Here is a 22,209-nt window from a genome sequence, read left to right on the forward strand (position 1 = left end):
CCTCGGCCCTTCACGAGCCACCTTTTTAAACCTGTCTGGCAAGGCTCTGGGGCAGTGCCCCCCTCCCCTGCCTCGGCCCTTCACGAGCCACCTTTTTAAACCTGTCTGGCAAGGCTCTGGGGCAGTGCCACCCTCCCCTGCCTCGGCCCTTCACGAGCCACCTTTTTAAACCTGTCTGGCAAGGCTCTGGGGCAGTGCCCCCCTCCCCTGCCTCGGCCCTTCACGAGCCACCTTTTTAAACCTGTCTGGCAAGGCTCTGGGGCAGTGCCCCCCTCCCCTGCCTCGGCCCTTCACGAGCCACCTTTTTAAACCTGTCTGGCAAGGCTCTGGGGCAGTGCCACCCTCCCCTGCCTCGGCCCTTCACGAGCCACCTTTTTAAACCTGTCTGGCAAGGCTCTGGGGCAGTGCCACCCTCCCCTGCCTCGGCCCTTCACGAGCCACCTTTTTAAACCTGTCTGGCAAGGCTCTGGGGCAGTGCCACCCTCCCCTGCCTCGGCCCTTCACGAGCCACCTTTTTAAACCTGTCTGGCAAGGCTCTGGGGCAGTGCCACCCTCCCCTGCCTCGGCCCTTCACGAGCCACCTTTTTAAACCTGTCTGGCAAGGCTCTGGGGCAGTGCCCCCCTCCCCTGCCTCGGCCCTTCACGAGCCACCTTTTTAAACCTGTCTGGCAAGGCTCTGGGGCAGTGCCACCCTCCCCTGCCTCGGCCCTTCACGAGCCACCTTTTTAAACCTGTCTGGCAAGGCTCTGGGGCAGTGCCACCCTCCCCTGCCTCGGCCCTTCACGAGCCTCCTTTTTAAACCTGTCTGGCAAGGCTCTTGGGCAGTGCCACCCTCCCCTGCCTCGGCCCTTCACGAGCCTCCTTTTTAAACCTGTCTGGCAAGGCTCTGGGGCAGTGCCACCCTCCCCTGCCTCGGCCCTTCACGAGCCTCCTTTTTAAACCTGTCTGGCAAGGCTCTGGGGCAGTGCCACCCTCCCCTGCCTCGGCCCTTCACGAGCCTCCTTTTTAAACCTGTCTGGCAAGGCTCTGGGGCAGTGCCACCCTCCCCTGCCTCGGCCCTTCACGAGCCACCTTTTTAAACCTGTCTGGCAAGGCTCTGGGGCAGTGCCCCCCTCCCCTGCCTCGGCCCTTCACGAGCCACCTTTTTAAACCTGTCTGGCAAGGCTCTGGGGCAGTGCCCCCCTCCCCTGCCTCGGCCCTTCACGAGCCACCTTTTTAAACCTGTCTGGCAAGGCTCTGGGGCAGTGCCCCCCTCCCCTGCCTCGGCCCTTCACGAGCCACCTTTTTAAACCTGTCTGGCAAGGCTCTGGGGCAGTGCCCCCCTCCCCTGCCTCGGCCCTTCACGAGCCTCCTTTTTAAACCTGTCTGGCAAGGCTCTGGGGCAGTGCCACCCTCCCCTGCCTCGGCCCTTCACGAGCCACCTTTTTAAACCTGTCTGGCAAGGCTCTGGGGCAGTGCCCCCCTCCCCTGCCTCGGCCCTTCACGAGCCACCTTTTTAAACCTGTCTGGCAAGGCTCTGGGGCAGTGCCCCCCTCCCCTGCCTCGGCCCTTCACGAGCCACCTTTTTAAACCTGTCTGGCAAGGCTCTGGGGCAGTGCCCCCCTCCCCTGCCTCGGCCCTTCACGAGCCACCTTTTTAAACCTGTCTGGCAAGGCTCTGGGGCAGTGCCACCCTCCCCTGCCTCGGCCCTTCACGAGCCTCCTTTTTAAACCTGTCTGGCAAGGCTCTGGGGCAGTGCCACCCTCCCCTGCCTCGGCCCTTCACGAGCCACCTTTTTAAACCTGTCTGGCAAGGCTCTGGGGCAGTGCCACCCTCCCTTGCCTCTGCCGTTCACGAGCCTCCTTTTTCAAACCTGTCGGGCAAGGCTCTGGGGCAGTGCCACCCTCCCTTGCCTCGGCCCTTCACGAGCCTCCTTTTTCAAACCTGTCGGGCACGGCTCTGGGGCCGTGTCACCCTCCCTTGCCTCGGCCGTTCACGAGCCTCCTTTTTAAACCTGTCTGGCAAGGCTGTGGGGCCGTGCCACCCTCCCTTGCCTCTGCCGTTCACGAGCCACCTTTTTAAACCTGTCTGGCAAGGCTGTGGGGCAGTGCCACCCTCCCTTGCCTCTGCCGTTCACGAGCCACCTTTTTAAACCTGTATGGCACGTCTCTCGGGCCATGCCACCCTCCCTTGCCTCTGCCGTTCACAAGCCACCTTTTTAAACCTGTCTGGCAAGGCTGTGGGGCCGTGCCACCCTCCCTTGCCTCTGCCGTTCACAAGCCACCTTTTTAAACCTGTCTGGCAAGGCTGTGGGGCAGTGCCACCCTCCCTTGCCTCGGCCGTTCACGAGCCACCTTTTTAAACCTGTATGGCACGTCTCTCGGGCCATGCCACCCTCCCTTGCCTCGGCCCTTCACGAGCCACCTTTTTAAACCTGTCTGGCAAGGCTGTGGGGCAGTGCCACCCTCCCTTGCCTCGGCCGTTCACGAGCCACCTTTTTAAACCTGTATGGCACGTCTCTCGGGCCATGCCACCCTCCCTTGCCTCGGCCCTTCACGAGCCACCTTTTTAAACCTGTCTGGCAAGGCTGTGGGGCAGTGCCACCCTCCCTTGCCTCGGCCGTTCACGAGCCACCTTTTTAAACCTGTATGGCACGTCTCTCGGGCCATGCCACCCTCCCTTGCCTCTGCCGTTCACGGGCCACCTTTTTAAACCTGTCTGGCAAGGCTCTGGGGCAGTGCCACCCTCCCTTGCCTCGGCCGTTCACGAGCCACCTTTTTAAACCTGTATGGCACGTCTCTCGGGCCATGCCACCCTCCCTTGCCTCTGCCGTTCACAAGCCACCTTTTTAAACCTGTCTGGCAAGGCTGTGGGGCCGTGCCACCCTCCCTTGCCTCTGCCGTTCACAAGCCACCTTTTTAAACCTGTCTGGCAAGGCTGTGGGGCAGTGCCACCCTCCCTTGCCTCGGCCGTTCACGAGCCACCTTTTTAAACCTGTATGGCACGTCTCTCGGGCCATGCCACCCTCCCTTGCCTCGGCCCTTCACGAGCCACCTTTTTAAACCTGTCTGGCAAGGCTGTGGGGCAGTGCCACCCTCCCTTGCCTCGGCCGTTCACGAGCCACCTTTTTAAACCTGTATGGCACGTCTCTCGGGCCATGCCACCCTCCCTTGCCTCGGCCCTTCACGAGCCACCTTTTTAAACCTGTCTGGCAAGGCTGTGGGGCAGTGCCACCCTCCCTTGCCTCGGCCGTTCACGAGCCACCTTTTTAAACCTGTATGGCACGTCTCTCGGGCCATGCCACCCTCCCTTGCCTCTGCCGTTCACGGGCCACCTTTTTAAACCTGTCTGGCAAGGCTCTGGGGCAGTGCCACCCTCCCTTGCCTCGGCCGTTCACGAGCCACCTTTTTAAACCTGTATGGCACGTCTCTCGGGCCATGCCACCCTCCCTTGCCTCTGCCGTTCACGAGCCACCTTTTTAAACCTGTCTGGCAAGGCTGTGGGGCAGTGCCACCCTCCCTTGCCTCTGCCGTTCACAAGCCACCTTTTTAAACCTGTCTGGCAAGGCTGTGGGGCAGTGCCACCCTCCCTTGCCTCTGCCGTTCACGAGCCACCTTTTTAAACCTGTCTGGCAAGGCTGTGGGGCAGTGCCACCCTCCCTTGCCTCTGCCGTTCACGAGCCACCTTTTTAAACCTGTATGGCACGTCTCTCGGGCCATGCCACCCTCCCTTGCCTCTGCCGTTCACAAGCCACCTTTTTAAACCTGTCTGGCAAGGCTGTGGGGCCGTGCCACCCTCCCTTGCCTCTGCCGTTCACGAGCCACCTTTTTAAACCTGTCTGGCAAGGCTGTGGGGCCGTGCCACCCTCCCTTGCCTCTGCCGTTCACGAGCCACCTTTTTAAACCTGTCTGGCAAGGCTGTGGGGCAGTGCCACCCTCCCTTGCCTCTGCCGTTCACGAGCCACCTTTTTAAACCTGTCTGGCAAGGCTGTGGGGCAGTGCCACCCTCCCTTGCCTCTGCCGTTCACGAGCCACCTTTTTAAACCTGTATGGCACGTCTCTCGGGCCATGCCACCCTCCCTTGCCTCTGCCGTTCACAAGCCACCTTTTTAAACCTGTCTGGCAAGGCTGTGGGGCCGTGCCACCCTCCCTTGCCTCTGCCGTTCACAAGCCACCTTTTTAAACCTGTCTGGCAAGGCTGTGGGGCAGTGCCACCCTCCCTTGCCTCGGCCGTTCACGAGCCACCTTTTTAAACCTGTATGGCACGTCTCTCGGGCCATGCCACCCTCCCTTGCCTCTGCCGTTCACGAGCCACCTTTTTAAACCTGTCTGGCAAGGCTGTGGGGCAGTGCCACCCTCCCTTGCCTCTGCCGTTCACGAGCCACCTTTTTAAACCTGTATGGCACGTCTCTCGGGCCATGCCACCCTCCCTTGCCTCTGCCGTTCACAAGCCACCTTTTTAAACCTGTCTGGCAAGGCTGTGGGGCCGTGCCACCCTCCCTTGCCTCGGCCGTTCACGAGCCACCTTTTTAAACCTGTATGGCACGTCTCTCGGGCCATGCCACCCTCCCTTGCCTCTGCCGTTCACAAGCCACCTTTTTAAACCTGTCTGGCAAGGCTGTGGGGCCGTGCCACCCTCCCTTGCCTCGGCCGTTCACGAGCCACCTTTTTAAACCTGTATGGCACGTCTCTCGGGCCATGCCACCCTCCCTTGCCTCTGCCGTTCACGAGCCACCTTTTTAAACCTGTCTGGCAAGGCTGTGGGGCAGTGCCACCCTCCCTTGCCTCGGCCGTTCACGAGCCACCTTTTTAAACCTGTCTGGCAAGGCTGTGGGGCAGTGCCACCCTCCCTTGCCTCGGCCGTTCACGAGCCACCTTTTTAAACCTGTCTGGCAAGGCTGTGGGGCAGTGCTACCCTCCCTTGCCTCGGCCGTTCACGAGCCACCTTTTTAAACCTGTCTGGCAAGGCTGTGGGGCAGTGCCACCCTCCCTTGCCTCGGCCGTTCACGAGCCACCTTTTTAAACCTGTCTGGCAAGGCTGTGGGGCAGTGCCACCCTCCCTTGCCTCGGCCGTTCACGAGCCACCTTTTTAAACCTGTATGGCACGTCTCTCGGGCCATGCCACCCTCCCTTGCCTCGGCCCTTCACGAGCCACCTTTTTAAACCTGTCTGGCAAGGCTGTGGGGCAGTGCCACCCTCCCTTGCCTCGGCCGTTCACGAGCCACCTTTTTAAACCTGTATGGCACGTCTCTCGGGCCATGCCACCCTCCCTTGCCTCTGCCGTTCACGAGCCACCTTTTTAAACCTGTCTGGCAAGGCTGTGGGGCAGTGCCACCCTCCCTTGCCTCGGCCGTTCACGAGCCACCTTTTTAAACCTGTATGGCACGTCTCTCGGGCCATGCCACCCTCCCTTGCCTCTGCCGTTCACGAGCCACCTTTTTAAACCTGTCTGGCAAGGCTGTGGGGCAGTGCCACCCTCCCTTGCCTCTGCCGTTCACGAGCCACCTTTTTAAACCTGTATGGCACGTCTCTCGGGCCATGCCACCCTCCCTTGCCTCTGCCGTTCACGAGCCACCTTTTTAAACCTGTCTGGCAAGGCTCTGGGGCAGTGCCACCCTCCCTTGCCTCGGCCGTTCACGAGCCACCTTTTTAAACCTGTATGGCACGTCTCTCGGGCCATGCCACCCTCCCTTGCCTCTGCCGTTCACGAGCCACCTTTTTAAACCTGTCTGACAAGGCTGTGGGGCAGTGCCACCCTCCCTTGCCTCTGCCGTTCACGAGCCACCTTTTTAAACCTGTATGGCACGTCTCTCGGGCCATGCCACCCTCCCTTGCCTCTGCCGTTCACAAGCCACCTTTTTAAACCTGTCTGGCAAGGCTCTGGGGCAGTGCCACCCTCCCTTGCCTCGGCCCTTCACGAGCCACCTTTTTAAACCTGTCTGGCAAGGCTCTGGGGCAGTGCCACCCTCCCTTGCCTCGGCCCTTCACGAGCCACCTTTTTAAACCTGTCTGGCAAGGCTGTGGGGCAGTGCCACCTTCCCTTGCCTCTGCCGTTCACGAGCCACCTTTTTAAACCTGTCTGGCAAGGCTCTGGGGCAGTGCCACCTTCCCTTGCCTCTGCCGTTCACGAGCCACCTTTTTAAACCTGCCTGGCAAGGCTGTGGGGCAGTGCCACCTTCCCTTGCCTCTGCCGTTCACGAGCCACCTTTTTAAACCTGTCTGGCAAGGCTCTGGGGCAGTGCCACCTTCCCTTGCCTCTGCCGTTCACGAGCCACCTTTTTAAACCTGTCTGGCAAGGCTCTGGGGCAGTGCCACCCTTCCTTGCCTCTGCCGTTCACGAGCCACCTTTTTAAACCTGTCTGGCAAGGCTCTGGGGCAGTGCCACCTTCCCTTGCCTCTGCCGTTCACGAGCCACCTTTTTAAACCTGTCTGGCAAGGCTCTGGGGCAGTGCCACCTTCCCTTGCCTCTGCCGTTCACGAGCCACCTTTTTAAACCTGTCTGGCAAGGCTCTGGGGCAGTGCCACCCTCCCTTGCCTCGGCCCTTCACGAGCCACCTTTTTAAACCTGTCTGGCAAGGCTCTGGGGCAGTGCCACCTTCCCTTGCCTCTGCCGTTCACGAGCCACCTTTTTAAACCTGTCTGGCAAGGCTCTGGGGCAGTGCCACCCTCCCTTGCCTCTGCCGTTCACGAGCCACCTTTTTAAACCTGTCTGGCAAGGCTCTGGGGCAGTGCCACCCTCCCTTGCCTCTGCCGTTCACGAGCCACCTTTTTAAACCTGTCTGGCAAGGCTCTGGGGCAGTGCCACCTTCCCTTGCCTCTGCCGTTCACGAGCCACCTTTTTAAACCTGTCTGGCAAGGCTCTGGGGCAGTGCCACCCTTCCTTGCCTCTGCCCTTCACGAGCCACCTTTTTAAAGCTGTCTGGCAAGGCTCTGGGGCAGTGCCACCCTCCCTTGCCTCTGCCGTTCACGAGCCACCTTTTTAAAACTGTCTGGCAAGGCTCTGGGGCAGTGCCACCCTCCCTTGCCTCGGCCCTTCACGAGCCACCTTTTTAAACCTGTCTGGCAAGGCTCTGGGGCAGTGCCACCCTCCCTTGCCTCGGCCCTTCACGAGCCACCTTTTTAAACCTGTCTGGCAAGGCTCTGGGGCAGTGCCACCTTCCCTTGCCTCTGCCGTTCACGAGCCACCTTTTTAAACCTGTCTGGCAAGGCTCTGGGGCAGTGCCACCTTCCCTTGCCTCTGCCGTTCACGAGCCACCTTTTTAAACCTGTCTGGCAAGGCTCTGGTGCAGTGCCACCCTCCCTTGCCTCTGCCGTTCACGAGCCACCTTTTTAAACCTGTCTGGCAAGGCTGTGGGGCAGTGCCACCTTCCCTTGCCTCTGCCGTTCACGAGCCACCTTTTTAAACCTGTCTGGCAAGGCTCTGGGGCAGTGCCACCTTCCCTCGCCTCGGCCCTTCACGAGCCACCTTTTTAAACCTGTCTGGCAAGGCTCTGGGGCAGTGCCACCTTCCCTTGCCTCGGCCCTTCACGAGCCACCTTTTTAATCCTGTCTGGCAAGGCTGTGGGGCAGTGCCACCCTCCCTTGCCTCGGCCGTTCACGAGCCACCTTTTTAAACCTGTATGGCACGTCTCTCGGGCAGTGCCACCCTCCCTTGCCTCTGCCGTTCACGAGCCACCTTTTTAAACCTGTCTGGCAAGGCTCTGGGGCAGTGCCACCCTCCCTTGCCTCGGCCCTTCACGAGCCACCTTTTTAAACCTGTCTGGCAAGGCTCTGGGGCAGTGCCACCCTCCCTTGCCTCGGCCCTTCACGAGCCACCTTTTTAATCCTGTCTGGCAAGGCTCTGGGGCAGTGCCACCCTCCCTTGCCTCGGCCGTTCACGAGCCACCTTTTTAAACCTGTCTGGCAAGGCTCTGGGGCAGTGCCACCCTCCCTTGCCTCGGCCGTTCACGAGCCACCTTTTTAAACCTGTATGGCACGTCTCTCGGGCCGTGCCACCCTCCCTTGCCTCGGCCGTTCACGAGCCTCCTTTTTCAAACCTGTCGGGCACGGCTCTGGGGCCGTGCCACCCTCCCTTGCCTCGGCCGTTCACGAGCCTCCTTTTTCAAACCTGTCGGGCACGGCTCTGGGGCCGTGCCACCCTCCCTTGCCTCGGCCGTTCACGAGCCTCCTTTTTCGAACCTGTCGGGCACGGCTCTGGGGCCGTGCCACCCTCCCTTGCCTCGGCCGTTCACGAGCCTCCTTTTTCGAACCTGTCGGGCACGGCTCTGGGGCCGTGCCACCCTCCCTTGCCTCGGCCGTTCACGAGCCTCCTTTTTCGAACCTGTCGGGCACGGCTCTGGGGCCGTGCCACCCTCCCTTGCCTCGGCCGTTCACGAGCCTCCTTTTTCGAACCTGTCGGGCACGGCTCTGGGGCCGTGCCACCCTCCCTTGCCTCGGCCGTTCACGAGCCTCCTTTTTCGAACCTGTCGGGCACGGCTCTGGGGCCGTGCCACCCTCCCTTGCCTCGGCCGTTCACGAGCCTCCTTTTTCGAACCTGTCGGGCACGGCTCTGGGGCCGTGCCACCCTCCCTTGCCTCGGCCGTTCACGAGCCTCCTTTTTCGAACCTGTCGGGCACGGCTCTGGGGCCGTGCCACCCTCCCTTGCCTCGGCCGTTCACGAGCCTCCTTTTTCGAACCTGTCGGGCACGGCTCTGGGGCCGTGCCACCCTCCCTTGCCTCGGCCGTTCACGAGCCTCCTTTTTCGAACCTGTCGGGCACGGCTCTGGGGCCGTGCCACCCTCCCTTGCCTCGGCCGTTCACGAGCCTCCTTTTTCGAACCTGTCGGGCACGGCTCTGGGGCCGTGCCACCCTCCCTTGCCTCGGCCGTTCACGAGCCTCCTTTTTCGAACCTGTCGGGCACGGCTCTGGGGCCGTGCCACCCTCCCTTGCCTCGGCCGTTCACGAGCCTCCTTTTTCGAACCTGTCGGGCACGGCTCTGGGGCCGTGCCACCCTCCCTTGCCTCGGCCGTTCACGAGCCTCCTTTTTCGAACCTGTCGGGCACGGCTCTGGGGCCGTGCCACCCTCCCTTGCCTCGGCCGTTCACGAGCCTCCTTTTTCGAACCTGTCGGGCACGGCTCTGGGGCCGTGCCACCCTCCCTTGCCTCGGCCGTTCACGAGCCTCCTTTTTCGAACCTGTCGGGCACGGCTCTGGGGCCGTGCCACCCTCCCTTGCCTCGGCCGTTCACGAGCCTCCTTTTTCGAACCTGTCGGGCACGGCTCTGGGGCCGTGCCACCCTCCCTTGCCTCGGCCGTTCACGAGCCTCCTTTTTCGAACCTGTCGGGCACGGCTCTGGGGCCGTGCCACCCTCCCTTGCCTCGGCCGTTCACGAGCCTCCTTTTTCGAACCTGTCGGGCACGGCTCTGGGGCCGTGCCACCCTCCCTTGCCTCGGCCGTTCACGAGCCTCCTTTTTCGAACCTGTCGGGCACGGCTCTGGGGCCGTGCCACCCTCCCTTGCCTCGGCCGTTCACGAGCCTCCTTTTTCAAACCTGTCGGGCACGGCTCTGGGGCCGTGCCACCCTCCCTTGCCTCGGCCGTTCACGAGCCTCCTTTTTCAAACCTGTCGGGCACGGCTCTGGGGCCGTGCCACCCTCCCTTGCCTCGGCCGTTCACGAGCCTCCTTTTTCAAACCTGTCGGGCACGGCTCTGGGGCCGTGCCACCCTCCCTTGCCTCGGCCGTTCACGAGCCTCCTTTTTCAAACCTGTCGGGCACGGCTCTGGGGCCGTGCCACCCTCCCTTGCCTCGGCCGTTCACGAGCCTCCTTTTTCAAACCTGTCGGGCACGGCTCTGGGGCCGTGCCACCCTCCCTTGCCTCGGCCGTTCACGAGCCACCTTTTCCAACCTGTCTGGCAAGGCTCTGGGGCCGTGCCACCCTCCCTTGCCTCGGCCGTTCACGAGCCACCTTTTCCAACCTGTCTGGCACGTCTCTGGGGCCGTGCCACCCTCCCTTGCCTCGGCCGTTCACGAGCCTCCTTTTTCAAACCTGTCGGGCACGGCTCTCGGGCAGTGCCACCCTCCCCTGCCTCGGCCCTTCACGAGCCACCTTTTTAAACCTGTCTGGCAAGGCTCTGGGGCAGTGCCACCCTCCCCTGCCTCGGCCCTTCACGAGCCACCTTTTTTAAACCTGTCCGGCAAGGCTCTGGGGCAGTGCCACCCTCCCCTGCCTCGGCCCTTCACGAGCCTCCTTTTTTAAACCTGTCCGGCAAGGCTCTGGGGCAGTGCCACCCTCCCCTGCCTCGGCCCTTCACGAGCCACCTTTTTTAAACCTGTCCGGCAAGGCTCTGGGGCAGTGCCACCCTCCCTTGCCTCGGCCCTTCACGAGCCACCTTTTCCAACCTGTCTGGCACGTCTCTGGGGCCGTGCCACCCTCCCTTGCCTCGGCCCTTCACGAGCCACCTTTTCCAACCTGTCTGGCACGTCTCTGGGGCCGTGCCACCCTCCCTTGCCTCTGCCATTCATGAGCAACCTTTAAACCTGGCTCCCCTCACTCGCTATCTACCATCTCCTTGCTCCTCTGTACAGTACTGGCAAATGATAAGCGCCACACTCCACACGTTAGCCAAGCAGCCACCTATTGTAGCTGACAAATCTTCGGTTACTAAACCACCTACACTACCCAATTTCAGTTCATAATTTGGTTTTATTATAGTTGATTACAGGTTACCGTAACCTAGGGGAAAAACTACTTACTTTTTTTCTATAGAAAAAGGTATGTTCTCTTAGAAAATGACTCGTTCCTGTCGGATATTAATAGTTTCAGAAATATATATATATATATTTATATCCGCCGATAATAGGGGACCCCTAGCGGGAACTCGGGGGTTTTGGGTGGAGAAAACATACTGGGGAAACGGTATATAAACGTAAAACAAGCCTTTTCTTCTCTATGCATTACCTTCTTGAATGTATAATTAACTGATGAAAAAATACGCTAATTATCTACAGTATATCCTATGCTAACGGTATATTTTTCATTTATTTGTCGACATTCTACGGGTCGGGTGTAGTCGGTCTCGTTCGTTCATTTGTACATAGCAGTTTTCGATCTTCTACGCATAAACTCTGCCTACACCAATAAGATTATTTCTTCTCTTATAACCCCGGAGTCAATTCTTTTCTCTCATGCTGTCCCCTCAATTCTTTCATCCCTCTATATTTACTGTCCAATCCCTTATCAAACTTTACTTCTCGCTATTTCTTCCCCTGCCAACTCGCCATGGGCCAGCGCGGCAGGGTATGGCCCACAATCTCCCCCAAATGAGTTACAACCACAGACAAAATTCGGCCGATCCTGTTGGGTCAGCGGATTTAAATCAAGGCCCAACCACACAGTCTGATTTGGATAGGGACTGTGTGCTGTATAAGTGACTATCCAACCCTAAAACAGTGCTTAACATTGCTACGTACAATGTAAGAACCCTCTCTGAAGAGATACACCTGAGTAGCCTGGAAACCGAGATTATGAACATCAATTGGGATATTATCGGAATCTCCGAGATGAGAAGACCAGGTGAGAAAATCCAAATGCTTAAAAGCGGACACTTGCTTTACAACTGTGGCAAGGAAAGCAAGCAAAATGGTGTTGGATTTCTCATAAGCAAACCTTACACAGCAACAGTGAGAAGTTCACAGCCACGTCAGACAGAGTTGCTAGTGTCACTCTTAGAATTTCAAAGCGGTACAGACTAAACTATCATACAGGTATAAGCTCCCACATCATTATCATCCCAAGAGGAACTGGATAACTTTTATGATGACCTATATACCACTCTAAATAACAACAAAGCCCATTACATCATCATAATGGGGGATTTCAATGCTAAAATTGGAAAAGGGAATGAGGATTGCGTTGGCAAATTTGGATATGGGGAGAGAAATGAAAGGGGAGATGATTTGATAAATTTTGCTGCAGCACATAACTTCAAGATCATGAACACATTCTTTCAAAAGAGTGAAAACAAGAGATGGACATGGCAAAGCCCAAACCATGAAACACGTAATGAAATAGACTACATACTGGTAGACAAACATAATAGTTAAAAATGTTGATGTCCTGAACCAAGTCAATGTAGGTAGTGATCACAGGATGGTAAGATGCAAAGTCCAAATCAACACCAAACAAGAAAGGCAAAAACTATTCTTCTTAACACTAGAACATATCAAAGTACCTGAAGCTCTCAAATCTACATTTCAGATAGTTAAAAAACCGCTACGAGATTCTTGGAAATTTAGAAGACCAATACAGTAATGAAACTGATCTTGAAAACTTGAATAATAACATTATTATCCCCCTGAAAGAAGCAGCAAAGAAGTTCCAGGACACAAAACCCTCTGACAACAGCAAATTCTCAGAAGACACAAAGAACCTCATGAAAAAACGGAGAAATCTCAAGGCCCCCATCTACAGTGAGGGAGAAAATTGAAGCAGCAGAACTGAACAAAACTATACAGAAAAAGCAACGAGAAGACCTTCGCAATAGAACGACAAAAATAATTGAAGCTGTCATCAAACAAGGCAGAGGGTTTAAAACAGCAAAAAGAAAACTCGGCCAAGGGAAGCGGCAATTCACTGGGGTGCTAGAAGACGACGAATCCCTTACAACCAACCGTGATGGAATAGCTAAGCGAGCAAGAGAGTACTACCAAAAGCTTTACTCGTCAGAAAGACCTCGTTACCATCTTCGTGAAAGAGCAAATCAACACCCATCTCATCACTTTCCAGAGATCACAGCAGGCGAGGTGAGACTAGCTGTCAAGCAAATGAAAAAAGGGAAAGCACAGGGACCAGATAACAACACGTTAGACCTAATAGCAGATGCTGATGAGCCAATCCAGGTCAGACTGGCGCGACTATTCAATGAATGTCTGAAGAAGAGCAAAATGCCAGAAGAGTGGAATAAAGCTATCCTCATTCTACTCTACAAAAAAAGGCGACCCCAGGGACATGAACAACCAACGGCCAATCAGCCTCCTTAATGTTATTTATAAAATTTTCACCAAAGTTATCACCAAGCGAATTGTAGGAAAGCTTGATGAAAATCAGCCAAGGGAACAAGCGGGCTTTAGAAGAGGCTACTCCACAATTGACCATCTACAAACAGTAAACCAAATCATTGAGAAAGCAAATGAATATAAGATACCACTAGTAGTAGCACTTGTAGATTACACCAAAGCATTTGACTCGGATGAAACTGAGGTGGTCATGTCAGCGCTGGAAGAACAGGGAGTTGACTCAGTTTACAATAATGTACTCTGTCACATCTATGACCATGCAACATCATTTATTCGTCTCCACAAGGACTCTGAACCATTCCAACTCAAGAGAGGTGTCAGACAAGGTGACACTAGCTCACCCAAACTGTTTACTGCCTGCCTGGAGAGAGCTTTCCAACAACTCAACTGGCAAGAAAAAGGAATAAAAATAGATGGAGAATATATAAGTCACCTAAGATTTGCTGATGACATCATTATCATTGCTCACACCAAAGAAGAGCTTCAACATATGCTCACCGAGCTAAATGAAGCAAGCAAATCAATTGGCCTCCACATGAACTTCCAAAAGACCAAAGTCATGAGCAATAAATATACTGAAAATGCAGATGACATACTTGAAATTGAAAACCAACAAATTGAGGAAGTGGACAACTACATCTACCATGGACAACGAATCTCTCTACATGACGCCTCTAAAGAGAGCGAAATAAAAAGAAGAATAACCCTCGGTTGGCAAGCGTTTGGAAGAGCCAGTACAGTGTTAAAAAAATAAGAAGATTCCTATCATCTTAAAAAGGAAAGTCTATGATCAGTGTATCCTCCCCACTGTCACCTATGGGGCCGAAACTTGGAATCTAACAAAAAAGCTTTCCCTTAAATTACGAACAATGCAGAGGGCACATGAGAGAATTATGCTAAATCTAACATGGAAGGATAGAAAAACAGCTAAATGGATACGTCAAAAAACTAAAGTAATGGATATCCTTGAAACCATTAGCAAGCTCAAATGGAACTGGGCGGGGCACATTGCCAGGATGACAGACAACCGATGGACATCACAAACAACTTTCTGGACACCCCGAGGATACACAAGAAACCGAGGAAGACAAAAAACCCGCTGGCGAGATGACTTAGACCAACATAAGCAACAGTGGCACAGAATAGCTTGCGATAGAAGTCTGTGGAGGAACCTGGGGAAGGCCTACATCCAACAAAGGACTTTTGAAGGCTGAAATGATGATGATGATGATGATAACCCCTACCAATTTTCCCACGACGTCATTTTAACTGCCATATTCAAGTATTCTACCTCACCCGATTTATTCAAGTATTTCACTTGATCCAGTACAACTACACCATTCCTTGTATGTAATACCCACATATACATTTTACATTTGACCTAAGAATTACACTTTTTATTATTCTCTCTTATAAAATCACCTCATTTTATATTCCCATTAAATATTCATTACACACTCCCTTTTATCTTGCTATTATTCCTTTATACATTTTGTTATTACCTTGTCATGCCCAAATTTCACATAAATACTTACTCTGGACAAGTTTCCCATTCTAGTTCATTCCTGTTTACTCTCTAGACTCCGTTGTTTTTCCCTTGACCAATCACGAACCCATACGTATGGAAAGTTTGCACGGGGGTTAATATTTCCCAACCCCCTTCCCTTATCTATTCAAGTGATCTCTCCATACCCTTCTCAACAAATCCTTTTCCGTGGAAACCTTTGACCAAGTGAGGTCTTTTTGCGTATTCCACGATGGAAGTTATAGAAACTTGTAGCGGCTGCAGTATTCCGTACTTAAAAGCATTTCCTAAATTTCATGGTGAATTCTTTGATACGTCATCCAAAGTTGATAACTTTCCTAAATCTCATAATGTAATACCCCAGCGTTTAGTGTACCAAGCGCCGTTCGTGGCTATCGTACGGGAAAGATATTCACGTATATTGCTGCAATATTGAAACTAAGATAGCTAAGAGAAAGAAGAAACGGCGATGTGGATATACAGTTACTGCCTATAATGGTACATTTTTAGAAAAGTCACACCTCGTCCCATGGAAGATAATTTAATGTTAAACCATTTCTTACTTAAATATCGGGATCATGATACACTCATGGAGGGTATTCATATATCCCCTAAAACCAGTGTCGATTGGCGAAGTTTCTGTTCGGAGGTTACGGAATACTTTTTCGATAATCAAGAGGCAATCGGTGGTGATGGTATAGTCGTTGAAATAGACAAATCCCATTCTGGAAAAGCAAAATACAACCATGGGAGACCGTTAACCCTTTTACCCCCAAAAGGACGTACTGGTACGTTTCACAAAGCTCATCCCTTTACCTCCATGGACGTACCGGTACGTCCTTACAAAAATACTGCTATTTAAATTTTTTTTTCATAATTTTGATAATTTTTTGAGAAACTTCAGGCATTTTCCAAGAGAATAAGACCAACCTGACCTCTCTATGATGAAAATTAAGGCTGTTAGAACAATTTTTAAAAAACATACTGCAAAATGTGCTTGAAAAAAAATAACCCCCAGGGGTTAAGGGCCGGAAAGTTCCAAATAGTCTGGGGGTAAAAGGGTTAAGTGCCAAATAAGTCTTTGGGGGTATTGAACGTGTGTAAGAAATTTCTTAAGGGTGAATGCAGTACGTCGGGACAGGTAAGATAAGAATACGGCAGTCTAAGGATACGGCTCCTAGGTTAGGTTAGGTGGAGAACCTTAAGTTCGGTTGGTTAGGTTAGGTTAGGTAGGAAACATTCGGTTAGGTGATGTTCTTGCGACTGTAAAACGTGTTTATATAATCCCTTATAGTTCCCCTCCCCCTCGACTAAACATGATGCTGCGGCCCTAATTCCTCTAATTCAACAATATATAAAGCCATGTAGCGTTAATTATTAGCCATAAGTGGTCTGCCTACAAAACACTTACTGAAATAGGTTACCAGCACAAAACTGTAAACCACTCGTAACATTTCGTCGACCCCAAAGACCCAACCATCCGTACCGAAAATACAGAACGGCTCTGCGGAGAAGTTAAGGAGTGGGTCCATAGACCTGGAATGAAGACTGATTATTTCAGGCCATATTTTTCCAGATTCTTCTTTACCCACTACTACTCAGTGCATACCTTATTGTACCACATCTTTCTTACTGCCAGTCGCCTGTAACCCCCTCTACGTCCGATACAGCAACAGCCGGGGGACCCCCAAGAGCCGCAACACCCGACATCAGTCACAAGACCCGCAACACCCGACATCACAGTCACAGGGCCGCAATGACCCACAAGTTTCCACGTCCCAGTCATAGAAGTTAAGTCATCACAGTCATACCGTGATGACCCACAAGCTTTGTCGTCCCGGTCATAAAAGTAAGTCGTTAATTTTAATGTGTTACGTTTACTATTTTTTCAGCGTGCGCAGCTTAACATTACCACTTGCCAGTACATACGAGCTTGATGTTTTGTTTTCTTGCGAGTGAAGCGAGCCAGTGGCGGAACAAGAACCATTATATTTAAGCATTTTAACAGAAATTATGTTTTCCTCTAATAACGTGATTTAACCGGTTTACACCTTCATTTCAAATGCAACAACAACGCCCAGTTCGGGTACTTGGCGTTCGTCAAACTGTTCTGTTTGTTTGCGGTTGAAATGAAGTTGAAATGAAGGTCAAATTCGGTTAAATCACGTTATTTGCTACAGGAAAACATATATTTTCTGTTCAAAATGATACCCTGCAGACTTGTAAAACTTTACCCATAATTCTATCTCTTCGTTTCATGAAGCTCCTATGATTAATTCCACTTATTTACAGAAAATGATGGACAACCTGTAAATTGCATCTTAACCCTTTTAACCCCAGGATATTTGGAAATTTCCAACCCTTAACCCCCAGGAGGTTATTTCTTTCTCAGCACATTTTGCAGCATATTTTTTTTTTCAAATTGCTCTAACAGCCTTATTTTTTGTCATAGAGAGGTCAGGTTGGTCTCATTCTCTTGGAAAATGCCTGAATTTTCTCAAAAAATTATCAAAAATATGAAAAAAAATTTATAGCATTTTTTTGCAAGGATGTACCAGTACGTCCATGGGGGTAAAGGGATGGCTTTTGTGAAACGTACCAGTACGTCCTTTGGGGGTAAAAGGGATAAAACTGAGGGAAGAAACATGAGCGTCAAACTACCCCCCCCCCCCGAAACAGCTATTGAAGACTTGGTAAATCAAATCAGGTTAGGTCTGACACCTTAGACTATCATATTTTTGACTGGTGAATTTCTTTGCAATAACAATAATGACCATTCGGTAAAGTTTTACTGTATTACAGATTCAGATTTTGAACAGAAAATATATGTTTTCCTGTAATAAATAACGTGATATGACCAAATTTGACCTTCATTTCAACCACAACCCAACAGAACAACCAATTCGACTAACTTTAAGTATCTGGACTGATTGCTGTTATTACGGATAAAATAAAAGTGAAAACCGGTTAAATCACGTTATTTCCTACAGGAAAACACATTTTATGTTAAAATGTTTAAATATGTTTTTTATTATACATATTTTGTTAAAATGATTAAATATAATGGCTTGTTTAAATTCCGTGTCACTTCACACACGAATATTCTGAGAACGGTAACATTAGCAACGTTACCTATGATACACAGCATTACCATGGCATTGCTTAACGTTAGCAATGCTACGGTAATATCATCATGTGTATTTTAAAGAATTTTCCATATTATTATTATTACTATCCAAGCTACAACCCTAGTTGGAAAAACAAGATGCTATAAGCCCAGGGGCTCCAACAGGGAAAATTAGCCCAGTGAGGAAAGGAAATAAGGAAATAAATAAATCAAGAGAACAAATTAACAATAAATCATACTAAAAAAAAAGTAACGTCAAAACAGACATGTCATATATAAACTATTAACAACGTCAAAAACAGATATGTCATATATAAACTATAAAAAGACTCATGTCAGCCTGGTCAACATAAAAACATTTGCTCCAACTTTGAACTTTTTAAGTTCTACTAATTCAACTACCTGATTAGGAAGATCATTCCATAACTTGGTAACAGCTGGAATAAAACTTCTAGAGTACTGCGTAGTACTGAGCCTCATGATGGAGAACGCCTGGCTATGAGAATAACCTTTACACTATATAAAAAAGTACAGAAAGGGTACAGAACTTAACAAACCCACCTAACCTAACCTAGGGGTTCCCAGGTCACACACCCAATATAATGCCGTTTGTTATATATATGTTAATCCATGTCACTTCACTCACGTTACGATAACGTTAGCACTGTTACGATAACATTACATATAATGGTTCTTGTTCCGCCACTGGCTCACTTCGCTCGTATTAAAATAGAACATCAAGCTCGTATGTACTGGCAAGCGGTAATGTTGAGCTGCGCACGCTAACATTAGCAACGTTAAATATAATGGTTCTTGTTCCTCGCTTGCAATCACAGGAAAATAAAACTTCAACCTCGTATGCACAGGCTAGCGGTAATGTTGAGCTTCGCACTAACAAAATATAATAAAATATAATAAAACTAACACATTAAAGTTAAAGAAATTAACGACTTGCTTTTATGATCGTGACGACGTAACTTGTTGGTCACGGGGTTATTGTGACCGAGTTTGTGGCGTCTTAACTGCTTTGCCTTAGTTTAGTAATGCACTTGGAACACTGTAAAAGTTGGTATATCACATTACGAAATTTAAGAAAATTACCGACATTAGAATTCACCAAAATAGTTTCAAGTACGGATTACTGAAGTCGTTACAATTTTCTAAAACTTCGATCGTAAAATACGCAAAATGACGTCACTTGAACTAACAAAGACCTGACTTGGGCAAAGGTTTCCACGGAAAAGAGTTTGTTGGAAGGTGGGGGTAAGAAAATATTAACCCTCTAATGCAAACTTTACATACGAACGGGTTCGGGATTGGTTAACGGAAAAGCAACGGAGTCTAGAGAGTAAACATGAATGAACCAGAATAGGAAACTTGTCCAAAGCAATTATTTGTGAAATCTGGGAGTGACAAGGTAATAACAAAATATATAAAAGTAATATATGAAGATAAAATGGAATGCATGATAAATAATATTCGATGGGTATATAAAACGGTGATTTTATAAGGTATCGGATAATAAAACGAGTAATATTGGGGTCAAACGTAATATGTATACAGTACGAAGGTACTACATAACAGGAATGGTATAGTTGAACTGGATCAAGTAATAGACTTGAACAGAGCTGGTGGAAAAGACGATTAATTATATTTCACGATTAGAGAAGAAGAAATCCTATCGGTGGAGGAACAGTCTCTGCGAAGGAAGGCGGGGTTTTTGCGCAGGTCAAAACCTGCCATGTACAAACGCACGAACAGGAGCGACTACAACCGTCAAGTAGAATGAGAAAAATTCAATGATAAACACCGCTAACGTTAGCATGTTACGTTACCATTTGATCTAGATCAGACGTTGGCAGCTCTGGTTACCGTATTTTTTCATGAGACATAGCCTTTGCAACGACACCTCCAAAGTTTATCCAGTTATACTGATTTGTCTTTTCCTCCGTTTATTATACATCCAAAAAGGTAATGTATCGAGAAGAAAGGCTTGTTTTAAGTTTATATATCGTTTCCCCAGCATGTTTTCCCCACCCAATAACCCGAGTTCCCACTGGGGGTCCCCCATTATCATAGGATATACATATTTCTGAAACTATTCATTTGCAATGGGAACGAGTGTCATTTTCGAAGAACAATTTTTTCTATACGAAAAAGTAGTTTTTTCCCAAGGTTACATTACCCTGTAATACACTACAATAACACCGAAAACGGAACAAAAGGGTTGTGATGGCCATTGTGGTAACGTCTATGACTAGTGAATGCCTGACTGGAGTTAAAAGCCCTGCTAAAACTTAAGTTTCTTTGGTCGATGCAACCTCATCATCCTTGCGAGCTAAGAATAGGGGGTTTGGCGGAGCCTATAGGCCTATCCGCTGAGTTATCAGCAGCCATTGCCTGGCCCTCCTTGGTCCTAACTTGGGCACATATATATGGTCAGTCTCTAGGGCATTGTCCTGCTTGCTAGGGCAATGTCACCGTCCCTTGCCTCTGGCATTCATGAGCAGCCTTCAAACCCACTTTCTACTGATCAACACCAGTCTGCTATACTAAATTTCTATTATTACACAATTACTTAACAGCAGAGTAGGCCTACATATCTCAATTTTAAAGAATACGAAACTAAAAATTAGAGGCCTACCGATACCTTAGGCATAATTTCCTAAAGCCCCAAAAAATGCCGGTTAGATAGCATTGACATTGAAACTGGGGATAACAGAACTAGTGGATAAAGAGATCCGTTTAATATTTGCACAATAATTAATAAAACACTTTTAAAAACTCCGTCGAAGTGAAATGAAATAAACTTAAATCCTAAAATGGGTATTCAAATATCGAGTAGACTGAGGGCTGCCGGTTTGCTATCATCTGATAGCCATCTTGGATTCATATTCTGGACCTGAGTTTACGCTATTTTCATACAAATTTCATTAAAATTGCATGGCAACATTACCGGTAATTAGCCAGATTATCTCTGTTACACTTAGGTTATTTGGAGATGGTCTTTACTTACATTTAAACTTGGCAGGATGACGAAAACTCTTAGTGCCGGGAAATCAAACTGGAAGCCGGTCCTGGTTTTGACTTCTTTTGTCCCGGTCATTTATTAACCTCCAGCCTAGGGTGATGTTTGTACCATTTAATAAACACGAATTCTTCTTAATAATCACGAATATAGAGATTACTACACAAATAATGTGACTGACAAATGTCAGAGAGGGAAATGACAGACAGACGCCAAGGTGGGCGTTCTTCAAGACAGTGTTGCCACGTGGGTTAATGTAAACTTCCCTAAAACTCTTGATAAAAAATCCCCAATTTCCAGAAATATATTTTCTTCTAATACAGAAATGACTCGTTATACTTCATGTAATTATAAATAAACTAATTGCAACAATATAAAGGTTTGCTCATCTCTGTTTCTTCTTCATAGATACATGTAGATAATATCGTCACTAGTCATCCAAAATCCCCAAACCTAAGGATAAATTCCCAAATGTAGGGATAAGTCTCCAAATCTAGGGGATAAATCCCCATAGCTGGCAACCCTGCTTCAAGACGATGATGTTCCAGTAATTCTCAATGAAGATTTCAGACTTTAAATCTTCTCATTTTTCATTATTTAATTCAGTAAATTTTGAATTTAAAATTTAAATGAATATATATATTTTTTTTCGAATACCATGGGCAGTAAATATGACGTTATTATCAATATGCTTTAATGTTGAACAGGCTGACATAAGTCTTCTTAAAAAAAATAGTTTACATACGAAATATCTGTTTTAATGTTATTACTTTCCTCACTGGGCTATTTTTTCCCTGCTGGAGCCCTTGAGTTCAAAGCATATTACTTTTCCAACTAGAATTATAGCTTAACTAATAATAATAATAATAATAATAATAATAATAATAATAATAAAGATTTAGACGTTCACTGAAAACCCTTTCTATAGGTCTACATTAAAACACCATTGGTCTTCGAATGAATACAATTATCCATTAATTAATAACCCAATAATAAAAGGCTATAATTGACATTATATATATTAATTAATGCGTATTCTACAGGTAGGGTAGGATAACAAAACTAAATTAAAATGCAGCATAAACTAACAGATGATCCCATTTGTAAGGCATGAACTTGTGGATAGATTTATTAAATTAGTGTTTTTCTATTTAAATTACTGCATTACAGCGTAGGGGAGTTGCAGTAGATACGTCCTGCAACCGCTAATCGTTATGCAAAAAAAAAAAAATAAAACAAATGGTGAGAATAATAACTTATTTTATTTAGCTCATACATCACCTCTATTCCGGTCTCTCTCGATTCTGAAGTTGGAGGATACCTACAAACTCTCCTTAATGAATTTGATGTTTCAAACCCTTTCGCTGCATAAATATCCATCCTTTAGACAAAAAATAATTCAGGTACAATCAGCACACCAATATGGAACAAGAGACTCTTAACTTAACTCTTCCCTTCCTACGTGTAAAGAAATGTGAACAGTTTTATCTCTATCAGGGA

General features: G+C 49.5%; 1 long non-coding RNA gene across 2 annotated transcripts in view; it reads right to left on the reverse strand.

Moving 5' to 3' along the window:
* The window catches only part of LOC137625379 (uncharacterized), a 44,197-nt gene extending 23,253 nt beyond the window's left edge, over positions 1 to 20,944 (reverse strand). For both annotated transcript variants that reach the window (XR_011040854.1, XR_011040853.1), the window contains exon 1: positions 20,698 to 20,944. This is a non-coding gene — a long non-coding RNA (uncharacterized lncRNA). The remainder of the gene's footprint in view (positions 1 to 20,697) is intronic.
* Between the last annotated feature and the right edge of the window lie 1,265 nt (positions 20,945 to 22,209).

Source organism: Palaemon carinicauda, chromosome 32 (assembly GCF_036898095.1).
Source record: "Palaemon carinicauda isolate YSFRI2023 chromosome 32, ASM3689809v2, whole genome shotgun sequence".
Classification (NCBI taxonomy): Eukaryota; Metazoa; Arthropoda; class Malacostraca; order Decapoda; family Palaemonidae; genus Palaemon; species Palaemon carinicauda.